The sequence below is a fragment of the Macaca nemestrina genome, chromosome 16 (assembly GCF_043159975.1).
Source record: "Macaca nemestrina isolate mMacNem1 chromosome 16, mMacNem.hap1, whole genome shotgun sequence".
Classification (NCBI taxonomy): Eukaryota; Metazoa; Chordata; class Mammalia; order Primates; family Cercopithecidae; genus Macaca; species Macaca nemestrina.
Window position 1 is genome coordinate 79,073,529 of NC_092140.1, and position 17,215 is coordinate 79,090,743.

The 17,215-nt window shown below is 42.3% G+C and overlaps 1 long non-coding RNA gene across 2 annotated transcripts in view; it reads left to right on the top strand.

Moving 5' to 3' along the window:
• The window catches only part of LOC139359111 (uncharacterized), a 63,919-nt gene that overhangs the window by 10,900 nt on the left and 35,804 nt on the right, over positions 1–17,215 (top strand). Inside the window, exon 3 of one of the 2 annotated variants that reach the window (XR_011614800.1) lies at positions 12,320–12,677. The exons of the other annotated variant lie outside the window; for it this stretch is intronic. This is a non-coding gene — a long non-coding RNA (uncharacterized lncRNA). Of the gene's footprint in view, positions 1–12,319; positions 12,678–17,215 lie in introns of those variants that run through there. 2 annotated transcript variants of the gene reach the window in all.

Here is a 17,215-nt window from a genome sequence, read left to right on the forward strand (position 1 = left end):
GAACAGCCACAGCTTCTCCTCTGTAAGAATGGCTAGTCCACACGTGTGGATTTCTATACTTTACTTTTCTTCCTTGTCATGTTTGATTGTCTCACCTCTGGGAGAGACGGAGGCAGTTCTGATGGGGGTGAATCCATCAGTTATTCGAGACTCAGGTCACGTGGAAAAGAGGGAGAGGTTTTGTTTTATTTGGCTAAAGTGAGATTTTTGAAGAACCTGTTCTTTCTTTCCCTTGTCTGAATCCTCATGACCTTGGAGAATTAGATGTGTTTGCCAGTGCCTCTCATTGTGACTGGCATTCAGTCAATGTTTGTTATTATTAAATTGCGTCTTATTAGTCATGGCACAGAGCTTTGGGTGAATTGGCTGAATATCAAAATAACCAGAGAGCATTTTGTGGCTTCCTGTTGAGGAAGTCCTCTTCCTAGACACTTTAAATTTTTTAACAATTGATCTGTTACCATATAGTCTGCTAGGGCTGCTGTCACAGACTAGGTAGCTTACAAAACAGAAATTAATTTTTTCCCAGTTCTGGAGGCTGGAACTTTAAGATCAAGGTGTGAGCAGAGTTGTTTCTCCTGAGGCTCCTCTCCTCGGCCTGCAGATGGCTGCTGCATCACATGTCCTCACGTGGTCTTTCCTCTGTGTGCACGCATCACTGCGGTTTCTCCTTTCGTATACAAATTTCCTCTTCTTATAAGGATACTCGTCAAACTGGATTAGAGCCCACCCACATGACCTCATGCTGGTAATGCTCATATCCAAATACCATCACACCTTGAGGTACTGGTGGCAAGGGCTTTAACACATTAATTTTGGGGTGACACGATTCAGCCCGTAACATTGTATTATTCTCTGTACCTGTAGTAGATACTAAGTCAAGGACTGGAGTGGACTTCAGTTGCCTGGTCCTCCTCACCCACCTCCTCACCCACTTTACAGATGAGGAACCTGAATTTAAGAAGGAGAATGGAAAATTTTTTTTTTTTTTTGAGATGGAGTCTTGCTCTGTTGCCCAGGCTGGAGTGCAATGGCGCGATCTTGGCTCACTGCAACCTCTGCCTCCCAGGTGCAAGCGATTCTTCCTACCTCAGCCTCCCAAGTAACTGGGATTACAGGTGCCCGCCACCACGCACCACTAATTTTTGTATTTTTAGTAGAGACAGGGTTTCGTCATTTGGTCAGGCTAGTCTCGAACTCCTGACCTCAGGTGATCCACCCACCTCGGCCTCCCAAAATGCTGGGATTACAGGCGTGAGCCACTGCGCCCAGCCAGAAACTCTTTAATGTTCATATTTATAAAATCTGGGCTAAAAGAAAATAGAGAATCCCAACTTTCTTCCACCACAAGGCCAACGTCTTTTAACTCTGGTCCAGGCTGAAGTTACTACCTACCCTCCTCTCTGGAGGTATAGAAGATAGTCAGCCAGAACCTTCCACAGGGTAACAGCCATGCCCCAGAAGCAGGAGGGCAGTGGTGCCCATCTCCTTTCTTTGGAAAGAGGGCTCCTCCCAGCACCAGGTGAAGCCTTTCCAACCCTCAGCCTTCTCTCATGCTTGCATTCTCTGCCTTAGCAACAAACCAGCCAACCCAAGCTCATTTTAGGGTTCTCACTGGAATCTCCAGCAGTGCCCACATCAAGTACTCCCCCCCCTGCACCCCCACAACCCTCTGCTCATGTCTTCTTTATAGAACTTCTCATCTAGCCCTGTAATTGTAGGGAGATATGTTGGTCTCCCCTCCTAGACTGTAAGCAACTCTTTTTAAATGTGGGTTTTATTATTATCCAGGTATGGTGAGGCCAACAGATTAAGAGATGATTGCCACTGAAAAGATAGTTTGTTGCTCACAGTTCCCAAGAGGAGGGGCATGCTACACCATGCTGGGCCACCTGGGGAGGCACCAGGGTCAGTCAGGAGGCAGGGTAGTGAGGGGGAAATGTGGTTTCTGTGGGAAAGAGCTGGGGAGGAAGGGTAAGCATCTTAGGATTGCCTAGTTTGAATGATTTCAGTGGGTTTTGGGGCATAGGGATTGTCCTGAGTTGTCTGGTACCTGCCTGGGGGTGATTAGGGCAGGGAAATAAAAGCTCTGTGTGTCAGTCTGATGGAGGAGGTGGTGGGGGCATGGGCTCTGGATTGCTCAGAAGGTGCACTTGCAGGCAATTTATTTACTATCCCTAGGAATGGGCTAGCCCTGGGAAGGGCAGTCTCTCCAAGGTCAGCATAGCCCCAGATGCCAGGGCATCAGATTTATATAAAATAAAAAGCTATGATTAATACAGCAGTAAAAGAGCAGGGACAGTATTCCCTTGTCCTCTGCACCCTGCATTTATTTGGAGCATAGTAGACATCCAATATATACTTATGGAATGAATGTTATTCCTAATTTCCTGGCCACCACTCAGCATGGTCACAGCTTGGTTTGGGATGATTAACAGCTTGCTTTTACTCCAAGTGTTGAAGAAGAGATCGCTGATTATTGCCATGCAAACTGCTGGGATAGGTGCTGCATACTTCCACTTCATTTTATATTTATTTATTTATTTATTTATTTATTTATTTATTTATTTATTGAGACAGAGTCTTGCTCTGTCAGCTAGGCTGGAGTGCAGTGGCATGATCTCAGCTCACTGCAACCTCTGCCTCCTGGGTTCAAGCGATTCTTCTGCCTCAGCCTCCTGAGTAGCTGGGATTACAGGCATGTTCCACCACGCCTGGCTAATTTTTGTATTTTTAGTAGAGATGGAGTTTCACCATGTTGGCCAGGCTTGTCTCGAACTCCTGACCTCAAGTAATCCTCTCACCTCAGGTTCCCAAAGTGTTGGGATTATAGGCGTGAGCCACTGCGCCCAGCCATCCACTTCATTTTGTTATTCATTCATTACTTCAAACATCTTTTTTTCTTTTATTTGTAAAATTGACATATAGTAATTGTATATATTTATGGGATACAGAGTGATGTTTCTTTTTTTTTTTTGAGGCGGAGTCTCGCTCTGTCGCCCAGGCTGGAGTGCAGTGGCCGGATCTCGGCTCACTGCAAGCTCCGCCTCCCGGATTTACGCCATTCTCCTGCCTCAGCCTCCTGAGTAGCTGGGACTACAGGCGCCCGCCACCTCGCCCGGCTAGTTTTTTTGTATTTTTTAGTAGAGACGGGGTTTCACTGTGTTAGCCAGGATGGTCTCGATCTCCTGACCTCGTGATCCGCCCGTCTCGGCCTCCCAAAGTGCTGGGATTACAGGCTTGAGCCACCGCGCCCGGCCCGTGATGTTTCAATATATAGTGTATAATGATCAGATCAGGGTAAATAGCTTATCCATCAAATTGAACATTTATTATTTCTTTGTGCTGGGAACATTCAGTATCCTCCTTCTAGCTATTAGAATCTATATATTATTGTTTACTGTAGTTATCCTGCAGTGCTATGGAATATTAGAACTTCAGGCGTCTTGTAAGCACCTACTCTGTGTTGGGCAGTAGACAGGAACAAAGCATACTCCCTCCTCTCAGAGAGTTCTGCAGGGGACACTGCAGAGCTGGAAAATTTGTCTTTTCCACTTGATATCATAGATTTGGTAGAATAGAAACTTGAAGTTACAGTGCTGGGCACAAAGTAGCCTCTGAAAAGTTCTCTAATAGGTTAACTTGGCTTGTATACTTCTAATACCTTTTGTGAACACTGTGCTATGACAGTGCAAAGTGTCACCTGAGAAATAAAGGCTGACTTACCTGTTCTGTTGTGGTTTGCTTTAATGTTACTGGAAACTCATTTTGGTTGTCTGCACTCTTCAGGCTAGTCACAGCTTCCACATCCACCACTGTTCTCAATTCTAGAAAGGAAAAAAAAAAAAGACTGAAAATCTTTTCATGACAGTCCTGCAATTATTGCTTACATTCTCACATTAATATGCCAGGTATTAAAATATAATTTTCGTGATAATTTTGGGGAGTGATAAACCTTGTGCCAGGAACCTTTTTTGGATATGAGGTTGCTAGAATGATGAAATTCTCAGTGTGCGTGACAGGAAGCTGGTGTGGGGCTATGAGGAGAGGAAGAAAGGAGGAGGCTGTATTCCTCCACCTTTCTGTGGAGGAACAGCAGCAATTGATGAATTTACTTACCTCGGATACAGTTTTAAGCCTTTGCTGTTTTTTTCAATAATTTTTCATTTCTAAGATACAGTAGAGCCACTTTTATGCAGTCGAAAGAACATCCTATAAATGTATAAAGTTAAATCTTTTGGTTAAAAACATCTGCTTTAAATAGGTAATACAAGCCCATGATATAAATATACAAAGAGTATACAGTGGAAAATGAGTGGAGGGGGGCATTGGTAATTCTTAGTGTTGTGGTAAAATGTACATAACATAGTATTCATCATTTTAACCATCCTTAAATGTGTAATTCAATGGCATTAAGATTGTATTAATATAATCATCACTACTTTTTTTTTTTTTTTTTTTTTTTGAGATGGAGTCTCACTCTGTCACCCAGGTTGGAGTGCAGTGGTGCAATCTCCACTTACTGCAACTTCTTCCTCCTGGGTTAAAGCAATTCTCATGCCTCAGCCTCTCAAGTAGCTAGGATTACAGGCGTGCATCACCATGCCCAGCTAACTTTTGTATTTTCAGTAGGGACGGGGTTTCACCATGTTGGCCAGGCTGGTCTTGAACTCCTAACCTCAAGTGATCAACCCACCTTGGCCTCCCAAAGTGTTGGGATTATAGGCTTGAGCCAATGCACCTGGCCTCCTCCATGTCTTTTTGTGGTTTGATAGCTCTTTTCTTTTCTCTTTTCTTTTCTTTTCTTTTCCTTTCCTTTTTTTTCTTTTCTGTTTCTTTTTTTCTTTTTTTTGAGATAGAGTCTCACTCTGTTGCCCAGGCTAGAGTGCAGTGGCACGATGTCAGTTCACTGCAACCTCTGCCTCCCGGGTTCAAGCGATTCTCCTGCCTCAGCCTCCCGAGTAGCTGGGACTACAGGTGCCTGCCACCATGCCCAGCTAATTTTTTTATTTTTAGTAGAGATGAGGTTTCACCATATTGGCCAGGCTGATCTTGAACTCCTGACCTTGTGATCCACCCGCCTTGGCCTCCCAAAATGCTGGGATTACAGGCGTGATCCACCATGCCTGGCTGATAGCTCATTTCTTTTTGGCACTGAATTAATATTCCATTGTATGGATGTACCACAGTTTATCCATTCACCCACTGAAGGACATCTTAGTCACTTCTAAGTTTTGGTGATTATGAATAGAGCTGGCATAAGTATCCATGTGCAGATTTTTGTGTGGACATAACTTTTCAGCTCCTTTGACTGCCAAGGATCATGACTGCTGGGCATGACATATGGTAAGAGTATGTTTAGTGTTATGAGAAACTGCCAAACTCTTTTCCAAAGTAGCTGTACCATTTTGCATTGCCATGAGCAATAAATGAGAGCTCCTGTTGGTTCACATTGTTACCAGCATTTGGGTGGTCAGCATTCTGGATTTTGGCCATTCCAATAGGTGTGTAGTAGTATTCTTTACTTTTTGAAAATGTAAAACAGTGTATTATTGCCTCATTCACTAGCCCTCACTTAAGACTTGAGAATGTAAACTGTGGGCTGCAAGTGTTAATTGAATAATTGAATAATTTCCCAATATCTGTGCTTGTGGCTGGGCAGAGAACAGGTGCTGCTGCCAGTGTGAAGCTCTGTCTACTTCCTGATGAATTAAAAGGCAGTGGCCAGGGTCTGTGTAAAAAGCTCAATAGGAAGGGGCAAGGAGTGAAAAAACAAGATGGGATCTCCATGTACATCAGAATCAAGAGGCTGAGAAAACTGTTATCTGGAGAGATTTTGCTTTGTTGCTGTATTCTGTGGTCTCTTCTCCCATTTCAGCCTTGTCACCAGATACCATTACTGCTGGAATCCTTGATATTTGACCCCCAATCCCAAAGTAGGGTTGATTTGGGTCCTATGTACCTACATTAGGGTGTGTAGTATCCGGGAGGTCTCTTTTAAGGCAGCTTCTTGCATCTCAGACTGGAATGCCTGCCTTGCTTTGTCCCACCTAGTGGCTTTGGATCTGAATTGTTCAGGAAGGAAAGGGAAAGAAAAAATAGAAAGAGGGGATTTGTCTTTTGAAAAGGCTACTCTTGCTACAGTGTGGCAAGCAGATTGAGGGGAGCTCAGAATTGATATGTGAACCCAGTCAGGAGGTGGCCACGGTCATCGGGTGAGAGACGATGGCAATTTGGATGAGGGTAGAGGTGGTGGAGGCAGAGATCTATGGATGGATTCAGGAGAATTCTAGGCGGCAAAACCTCAGGACTGGATGATGAATTCTCTGAGCGTGTGTCAGAGAGGGAGGTATGAAGGAGGCAGGTTTCTGGCTTGTGCAAATGGATGCAAGGTGGGCAGTTCACAGAGACAGGGAACCTTGGAAGAGGAACAGGCTTGGTGGGGGAACTTACCAAAAGGATGCCTGAAGAAAGAACATCCCCCATAAAAGAATAAATGCATTAGAGTTGTTAATTCATTCCTTCCTGAGTTATTTATTGAGAACCTAGTGAATGAAGCTTTTTGAAAATGGCTGTAACTACATTGTCTACCCCATGTAGCCATGGTGAAGAGTAAATGAGTGCTCTTCATGTGCACAAAGCACTCAGCCTGAAGCCTCATCACTCTCCTTAACTATTTGGAAATGGTTTCTGTTTCCTTATCTATAAAAATGAGGGCCTTCATATGGGTACTTTCTAATGTTCTCAGTAGTTATTGTATTGCGAAAAGTGACGTTTCTGCTTCCTGCCTCTATCCTACTAGTCTTAGACTATAACTTCCCTTGGGGTGGGGTTCATACTACTCCTTTACCAACCTTACCCCATAGGGGATGGACATAATTTGGCTCAACATTCATTATAAAAAACCAATCTTGTTTTGCTTTCTGGCATTAAATAGCCTACCTTTTCTGTAGGGTATTCCAAGTCCTAATCACTTGAATATATTTTTATCTGCATCCATTTCCTGCAGTAAACTTGTTTCCTAGTCAAAAGAGAAAAAAAAAAAACCACTAAAGAACTGAAAACAAAAGCAAGCTTATATGATTCCTATCTCTGTCTCTTAGTAGCCAGGAGGACTAGATCCAATTGAACTATTCTGAGTTCCTTCTCCAAACATCTCCTGGGGAAAGCCTTTGGGATCCAGTCAAAACAACTCAGGGCAACAAGAAGGACATTCAGGTTCAGAAGTCATTTTATGGGACAAAGAGCAGAAACCAATACCAAACCAAAATATCTGCTCCAAATCATAAGCAACTGATATGGTTTGGCTGTATCCCTACCCAAATCTCAAATTGTAGCTCCCATAATTCCCACGTGTCATGGGAGGGACCCGGTGGGAGGTAACTGAATCCTGAGGGTGGGTCCTTCCCATACTGTTCTCGTGATAGTGAATACGTCTCATGAGATCTGATAGTTTTATAAAGGGGATTTCCCCTGCTCATGTTCTCTCTCTTGCCTCTGCCATGAAAGACGGGACTTTGATTCTCTTTTGCCTTCCACCATGATTGTGAGGCCTCCCTAGCCAGCCCCCTCCTCTGCTATACGCACACACACACACCCACACACACACACCCGGTGCCCTTCTCCGAGGCAGTGAGCATACAGTGGGACTCTGACTTGGCCCCTTCCAGTCAGAGTCTGGGGATATCTTTTGTTCATCAGCACCTTCTCCTCTCCGTTCTGCTGTCAGTGACTTCTGAGGACTCTTAGTGGTGGACACAGTAGCAAGCAGGTTAGACTCTGGTTGGTGTCCCATCTCCTCCATGTCATTGCAGCCCTCAGCTGTGCTGAGCCAGAGCTGAGCGGTTTGCCATCATTGGCTCTGAGATCATCGCTGCCACTGCCCTTATGACCTGAATGTCTTGGTCTTTGTGTAAAAGTCTCTAGGGCCAAGACTTAGGGGAATCTTGCTAGAGGCAGAGCTGTGAGGTAGCCGGTCATATTTCTAGGAGCTTCTCAACAGTTAAGAGAAGTCTTGGCCAGTTTCCTGTTTGTTTCTTAGCACATCTTTAAAAGTGAAGAAATGCCAAGACAGGATATTAAAACTTGTGTAGCTTACATGTTTAAATTTAATAAGGAAATATCTTAACACATGTAAATATAGTTGTTTTAGTTGTGAAATATAAAATTAACGGAACATTATTTATTTTTATAGTAGGAAAATGTGGTGTTTGTAATCAGTGGTGAAAAGATGAATGAGTCAACAAATGGTGTTGGGACACACCATTACACCAAAAATAAATTCACAATGGAGCAAATATTGAAAAACAAAACAGATTCTCGCCACCCATCCAGAGGAAGACATGCATATTCCTAACTACATTTTTTTAAAAAGAAATGTGTGCCAAAATGCTTCCATTCGCTCCACTTCCCCAGGATCAAACAAAAAAATAAAACAAAAAAGTCAAGATGTCTTTCAATAGAATAGAACCTGAAGCTTAATTTATCCAATTTGCACTATTTTGTGATATCCAGTGTTTAAATTGACTTTCAAGTAATGGCTAGGCCTTTTATTATATATGGCAATAGTTCAAGAATATAAATTCAGTCTCTTTGAAGAGACTGTTATTCCCCTTACCATAAACTCATCTTTTCCTAACTTAAGAAATATGCCATTTTAATTACAGAGGAAGTGACTGTGAAAAGTCAAGCTTTGCCTATTTTTGTAAACTGAAACCTCCTAGGACACAAATTACCCATGCAGCCCACATGTGCTATGCCAACAATAGACCAGGCTTAGCAGCAAGAGGGGAACATCACTGAGACACAAATATAGAGCAAAGATGTTAGTGGTAACTAAGAAAGAAAGCAAAATGCATCTGGCCTTTTTTTCCCCTTACAACTCCCACTACTGTGATAGTTACGAGAGATGCACTCATTTCTTTTAATAGCATTTAAAATGGGTAGGTGACACATTATGGAATTTACTTGCTGAATATAAGAGGTATCATTACATAAGATGCCAACATTTTGCTCTACTGGCAAATGGGTACCCTGGCTCTTTTAAGCCACACTTTGTATGCTATCTATTACAGCACTATTAGAACATACAGGTGCTGGTGCTGGGAGGCTGAGATCAGATATGAATAGAATTTCAAAGTCTGGGAGGTAGAGCAAGAGTGGAGCAAGGTGATATTAGATAAGATATGCACTTAATAGTAGTAGCTGCCAAGGATGGAAAGGGCCAATGGTCCGGGCTGGGTCAGACCTGCTGAATTGGCAAGGTGGAAGGAAAGGACAGTGGGACTAGAGAGCATATCTGTAAGACCAGGTAAATTCACACTGATAACCATTCTTGGTGTGGCCAGACCTCTTTTCAACCCAGCCTTGACAGCCTTGGAGAAGCTGTATTCTGTGCCGGGGCATCTGAGAACACCCGTCTTTACGCTTCTCAACTCTCACACCTGCTTCACCATGCTGCCGCTGTAGAGGTTTCCAATGGGGGCCATACAAAATTGCTATCCCCAGAGGTCACTGAGAGTGAGGAAAATATCCATCAGTCAAAGAGGAGCAGAAGTGACAAGATGAATTTGCAGAGCCCTCCAAGTTTCCACTTTCCATTAGCCTTCACATGGAATTACCCCCAACCCCAAACCACCACATCTGATTGGTAATCCAAAAGCCTTCCCAACTGCAATAAAACTGCTGTATCAATTTCATCCAAGTGCAAAGTAAAGTAACCAGAGGGCATCAGAGACAAGGAAAGCACAAAGAATTAGAACTAGCAGCTTCCAAAGTAAAGTGATGAGGATTCAGGGAGTCTTAGAGGGTCAGTATGAGACTGTCAGGGATTCATTCATTCCTTGCTCACTGGCCATATTCCAGGAACTTTGTTGGGTATGAGAAGATGAAGATGAAATTCATTTGTAATCTCAAGGACCATCACATCATTGCACAGCACAGTGTGTTACTACAACACTGAATAAATGCTGAAGGTGTGTGGAGGGGAGGACAAATAACTATTGAAGGGTTGATGGACTTCATGGAGGAGGTGGCCACTGAACCAGATCTTAACTATGGAATAGAGATTCCAATGAGGCCTGATGGACAATTCAGGAAGAAGAACTGGCATGTAGGACCTCTGATGGATCTGCAAATAAAAAGCAACAGGAAACATAGCATCCCTGTGTAAGATCACACAATTCTTTTCTTTGCTGCCATAATTTCCTGGTATGAGCAGAAACGCGCATCTTGAATTTGAGTAGAAACTGGACCCCAAAACGATGCCATTTTTTTTCTTTAAAACATTATCTGTCATGAATGCACAATTTACTATATGATCCTAGATCCTGAGCCAGAAAAAAATGATATAATAGATATTGGACCAATCAGAGAATTGGAGAAATTTAATTAAGGTGTAGACAAGTCATTCAGGGTAAAAGGTCCCCGATGAAGATCTTCTGTCTTTCTGCAAAGGAGTGGGAGTCAAGCAAGATCAGTTACCTTTCTGAAAGTGATCTGATTTAAAATAACAGCAAAACCTGGCACTCTCAAATACTAAGTGTCAGGATCATGCCAAAGGAACGAAAGAGATGGCCTCTTTTCTCCCTTAGCATCTCCAGCCGGTAATGTTTGGGGTAATTTGCCTTTCAAATCATGAAAGCCTAAAATTAGTATTTATACGTGCGTAAGTCAAAAGAGTAATATTTTATATTTCTGTAATCCATAAGACGTGGATAATTGTGTTAATTTAGAATCTTGAAATAAATATGATTAATAATTAACATTAGTAATTTTGCTTCACAAAAAACACTTCAGAGTGATTGTTTCCTGCCATGTTGAGTCTAACAGGAGTCCACTTCCTTGCCAATCTCTGGGAAATGTGAGAAGTTGCAAGCAGACGGGCATCATCTCATTCCGCGGAAGCCTTTTCCATCACCGGTTGGGGAGAGTACCCCGAGGCCTCAATCTGTGCAGAACCTCTGATGGGTCTGCAAATCAAAAACAACAGGCAGCATAACATTGCGGTGTAAGATCACATAACTCCCAGCTTTGCTATCGTAATTTGCTGGGATGAGCAGAAACATACATCTTGAATTTGAGTAGAATCTGGACCCCAAAATAATGCCATTTTTGTCCTTAAAACTTTGTCATGAACACATGATTTAACATATGATCATAGATTGACTCCTGAACTAGAAAAAAAAAAGATACAGTAGATATTGGGTCAATTGGAGAAATTTAATGAAGGTATAGATTAATCCTGTATCAATGTTAAATTTCCTGATTTTGATAAGTGTAATACGGCTGTGTAAGAGAATGTCCATATTCTTAGTAAATACACACTGAAGTGTTTAGGAGCAAGTGGCATGATTTCTGCAACTTATTCTCAAATGGTTCAGAAAAATAACATAGAGTGAGAAAATGATAAAGCATATGTGACAAAATATTAGCAACTGGTAAATCAGGGTAAAAGATGCACAGGAGTTTTTAAAATTGTAGCTACACTATTTCTCTAAGTTTGAAATTTCAAGATAAAATTTAAATTGGGTTGTATCGGTGCCTCTCACAGTGCACTGAGCCACTTCCTGTCTGCTTCCTACCGTCACGCTGATTCCTTCCATCTGTCCTCCTCCCCTGTGAGTTTAGTTATGGCTTGGGGAACATTTATGTCAGAAACATCATGCTAGGAACTCTCAGGGAAATAAATATCAGTGCAATGCAAGCCTCACCCTTAGCTCAGTGGGGAGTTCAGGTATAGAAACCATGACCACCCTGTGAGTTGGAGGCTGCCACATGCAGGGCCAAACATGTGAGGAAGGACACAAGAGCAGGGAGAAGGCATGGCAGCTTGTCGAGATCACGGAAGGGATCATGTAGAGGACACTTGAGGTCAGCCGTGAGGACAGGTGGAATTTAACAGCAGAACACAGTGCAGGACAAGTGGCACAGATAAAGGGGCAGAGGGAGTGTCATAAGAAGAGCCCCAGGCTCAGAAGAGCAAGGCGAGTTCCATCTGGGGTGAGTGCTCTGGGAATGTGATGGGCAGGGTTGGGAAATAAGGCTAGAGGGGAAATACAGGGTCAGATGCTGAGTGGCCTTAAACAATAAGAAAGGTATTTTGATTTATTCAAGACAATAGGGAGTTGAGATTGTTTCCTTCCAAGACTGGGAACCATGTCTTGAGTATCTTTTGTGGAATTTTACTTCATACATAGTTCACACTGAAGGAGTTAAAAACATACCACTTTCACATATTGACTGTTTTGAATTAAAGGCATCTGATAGACAGAAGTTGCAAGAAGATCATTCTGACCTCTTTTCTGTTTCTTAAAAGCAGAAGATGAAATTCCCATGTGAAAGACACCCTTCCTATACTAGAAGGAAAAGCAACATCTGTATCCTCAAGGACGAGAAGTCAAGGCTAACAGAATTCTTTATAGACCTTGTTAAGATAACTCATATTGTTGAAGTCTCCCCACATAATTTAGTTGCTTCTTCACAACTTAGTATTCTTTTGTCTAATGCAGTATATAAATAACAGATTGTAACTGTTTTTTTGGATCTTATTTTCCTTATGAGGGCTCCCCAGGCCACATAAAACTCGTATTAAATGAATTTGTATGCTGCTTTTCTCCTGTTAATCTCTCTTACGTCAGTTTAATTCTCAGGCCCAGCCAGGACTTTAAGAGGATGGAGGTAGAGTTTTGCTGCCCTTGCAATAGTCAATAAATAGTAGTGGTGTGATGTTTGCAAAAATAAGCATTTACAACCTCATGCAATTTAATTCAAATTGAAATATCAGAGGTATGTGTTGTTAAAATATGAAATCAATGAAAAAAATTTTTTTTGGAGAGACAGAGTCTCACTTTGTTGCCCAGGCTAGTTTTAAACCCTGGTCTCAAGTGATGCTCCCACCTTTGTCTCCCAAAGTGTTGGGATTACAGGCACAAGCAACTACACCTGGCTGAAATCAATGTTGAAAGAGGAAAAATGGTTGGGCAAGATCCATGTACCAAATGTCTTACCTATTCTATCTTATTACATATTCTATCTTATTTAATCCTCCCAGATTCCCACATTTAACAAGTGGAGCTGAAAGATTGAGTGAATCCCCAAAATCAGAGTTAATAGATGAGTCAGGGTTCTTTGGTTTCAAGCAACAATAATGACACGTGAGCAGGAAGATGAGGAATAATTTAAGAAATGACAGGAAAGTTTGGGGACCAGATTCAGAAATTTCACTCACGAACCAAGGCAGTGGTTGCTGAGATGAATCAGCTTTGTTGTTTCTAATTTCTTGGTCCCTCCACCCAAGATACCACTTCTAGGAAGAAATCATTCATAGATGTGTTCAGTTAAGGAAAGGCATAGCATCCTAACAGACATCCCCATCAGACAGTTTCCATGGCGCAGTAAAAACACAGTGTGTGTTTAGAGGCCATGGTGGCCATGGGAATGAGCCTCAGATCTCCTGCTGCAAGGACAGAGTTGACTGGCAGCCCCTGCTGTTGCCTTTGGATGCACCATCACTTTCCTCCTGAGCCACACATTTCCCAGCTTCTCCCAGCCAGTGATTGAGCACGGTCGGGTCACTAAGTGAGGACTAATGTAGGGTCATTCCAGCGAGACACAGGATTCCTCTCATGGGCACCTTTGACTTGATGAGTCACCAGAAACCTGGCCAAACCTTCCTTTTGGCACTGCAGTTTGAGACCTCCCACCCCATCCTCCTTCCCTCTCTCTTTCTCCAGGTGTCAGACCTGCACGTGATCTGAAGTTCTGTCTAATCCCTTCCTACTGTCTGCTTCTTAACAGACCAGAACTAATGCAGAGGCAAAGCTAAGAGTTGAGCTCTAGTCTATGTGACCTCAAATCTATGTTATGTTATGTTATTTTTTATTAACAGCCTTCAGGGTGGCTGTTCTGACAGGCTGGGAAGCACAGCCTTCAGCCAGAAGCCAGAAACAGATACTTCTCACATCTGTGTTCTTTTTACTTTACTCACAGGAATAGTTGTAGACAGAAAAAATTGTTGTTGTAATAATTACAGATAATATGACCCCATTCTCTTAGATGTCAAATAGAGAATGGACTAATCCATAACACTGGACATGAAAGTAATTTTAAAAAATCAATTAAGGGGTAATTTTTATTATTTCCCAAATTATTGGACTCTTTAGGGGATTTTTTCAAGTTCTGAGTTCTTGTGGTGTGTTTGAAACACACAATGACTTGCCTCTGTGCTCCTGGATGCCTGCCCTGTGGGAATGGAGCGCCTGTACTTACCAACAGCAGGCGAAAAATAAGAGTTTATCTCTCCATCCAAGCGCTCTTTGCAAATTGCACGCAGATGCAAGAATTCAGTCCCATTGATAACAGAGAAACAAAATCACAGGTATCAGGCAGCCTCAGTCCTGCTGCCACCCTGTCAAGGTCAAGGTAAACAATGCCTTTCAGACAAAGAAAGATTGTATCTCCATCTGTTGAACCAGACCCCGGTGGCAGCCCTGTGTCAAGAGACTATGGAGACACCAACCAGAAAGACCCATGACCGTGTCACTCAGTTCAGAAGTGTGAAAGATCCGAGAAAGAGAAAACTACCTGTCCAACTGGGAACTACACTGAAGTGAGGCATTTTAATTTGTTAGTTCTTTCCACAACACACAACTAATAAAAGATATTTCTATACTACTGAACTATGTCTTGAGGAAAACTGAAGGTATTCATAACAGAACAAAATAAGCTAGAGGTCTTAGGAAAAAAATCTTCGCTGGAATCAGGAACCTTCTATTTAGCCATTTATTTAGTAAATATATATTGAGTACTTCCTGAATACACAGATGCATATATTAAATACCCCTTCCTTCAAATAATTTATAATTTAAATAAGGAAGTACGGATGCTGAATGGAACTAACGTTTGTTGAGTACCTTCTATGTTCCAGACCAGGCATATTCTTATGAAAATGTCAATAACAATATGGAAAGAAAGGTCTCTTATCTCAAAACTTATACAACTAAGTGCAGAACACCAGGAATATAGATCAGTGGTTCTCAAAGTATGGTACTAGAAAGAGCATCGGTAGCTCCTGGGAACTTGTTAGAAGTGCAAAATTGCTCGCACCATCCCAGATCTCCTGAATTCTCTGGGGGTGGGACCTAGGAATCTGTGTTTTTACAAGCTCTCTGGGTGATTCTGATGCATGCTAAAATTTGAAAACCACTGACATAGAAAATAAGGTTTTGCACCTCCAAGGTGAGAGCTCTGAGGGCTGAAGTGGTCAGTGAAGACATCTCAGGACCTAAGTTAGACCCTGGAAAATGAGTAAGAGTGAGGGGAGAAAGAGAAGTAGAAAGAGTGAGGAGAAAATGGCACCAGAGTAGAGGAGGGCTGGTATGTGGTGCACATAACAGTGAATTCTCTGCCACTGTCCCCATGGGATTTGAAGGCTTCATTTTTTCTTTTTCTTTTATTTTCTTTTTTTTTTTTGGATGGAGTCTTGCTCTGTTGCCCAGGCTGTAGTGCAGTGGCACGATCTCGGCTCACTGCAACCTCCATCTCCTGGGTTCAAGAGATTCTCATGCCTCAGCCTCCCGGATAGTTGGGATTACAGATGTGTGCCACCACGCTGGCTAGTCTTTGTATTTTTAGTAAAGATGGGGTTTCACCATGTTGCGCAGGCTGGTCTCAAACTCCTGACCTCAAGTTATCCTCCCAGCTAGGCCTCCCAAAGTGCTGGGATTACAGGCATGAACCATCACACCTGGCTGAAGGCTTCATTTCATCATTCATTCATTGATTGCTGACGGTAATCAAATTGCTGCGTAAGAGTTCTAAGAGTAGATTCAAAACATGTTAGCCATAATTTTATCAGTGAATAATTCAGTCTAATCCTGGGCCCTGATACTTGATCTAATTTAATCTCTCAGTTAAAACAGTTCAAGCGGTCCTTAGAGTCTTAAAAAGATGACTTTATTAATTCTTAACCTCAAATAAAACACTCTCTAGTTAGCTCCTTTCAGGCTATGGCTACCTTGGTTGTTTTACAAACTCCCTTTGGTATCTTTCATTTTCCCCCATCCAAATAGAAGTGAATTTTAAAAGGAAGGTTTTATGAAGTATTAAAAAAAGAGAACATGAATTTTAATCTACCATTCCATGGAGAATTGCACATTTCAAAGAATTATTTAAAACTTGGATAGCAACTTGTTTCAAGTTGCAGCTGCAACTTAATAGCCAATCACAGCACAGCACTACGTGGGAATTTCTAGCAGTTTTGCAAATAATTCTAAGGCTCATCAACCTGTTTCCCAAAATGCTTCTCTATTTTCCCAGCAAAATTTGCATTTCATCTGCCAATGTCCTGCCCTCCTACGCACCCATATTTCTTTCTAGCACTCCTCAAGGCCCCAAGTATAGTGAGAACAAGTTATAGCTAAAACTGCCTGGTTAAAACTATACACCGATAGAAACAAGTTTTTCATTCCAAACCACCAAATGAAACCTGACAAAGACCTTTCACTCTAAACAAAGCCCACTATTCTGCTCGTTTTATTCATTCAACAAACAGTTATAAACACTTCCCATTGGGAGATGCCACCCACTGTGGGCCCTGAGCATCTTGCATGTTCTTGCCAACTGTGCCAGACCACAAGGCTTGTCCATTTCCTGATACTGAACGATCAAAGCAGTCACAGTATAACCATCATGTAACTGCTTGTTTCCCTGAGGAGGGGGATTGGCTTGTTTCTTGCTGCAATGTTTGCTGCTTGCTCTAAAAGGTATGAGGACTTTGACCCTGGGTTCCTCAACTGTGATGTAACCCACGGCATGTAGCACCCATCCTGAACCATCATGCCCCACAAGGGTGGGGTGGAACTGGTTCCACTTTGCTAATGTTCCTGCTGGTTACTCTGCTATGAGTACTAAAGTGATGGCTCTGATTCTTGAGTTTCGTCTGTTTTTGGCACTTAGAGAGTTGGTAATGGCTTTGCTCTTTGCCATTCCCTGTGAGATTGGGGTTTTTACTGACACCAGCTATGTGCTAGGACCTAGGATACTTCCTGTTGCCCTGTCTCCCAATACCGAAATGCCAGGGCCCCATAAGGCATCACAAGGGATGCTGGGATGGTACTTGGACTCATGGACATTTTCTGGATCTTTATGCAAAGTCTTATGTCAATCTTATTTAATATATATTGTTGATTCATTAACACTCATGAACTCATGGCCA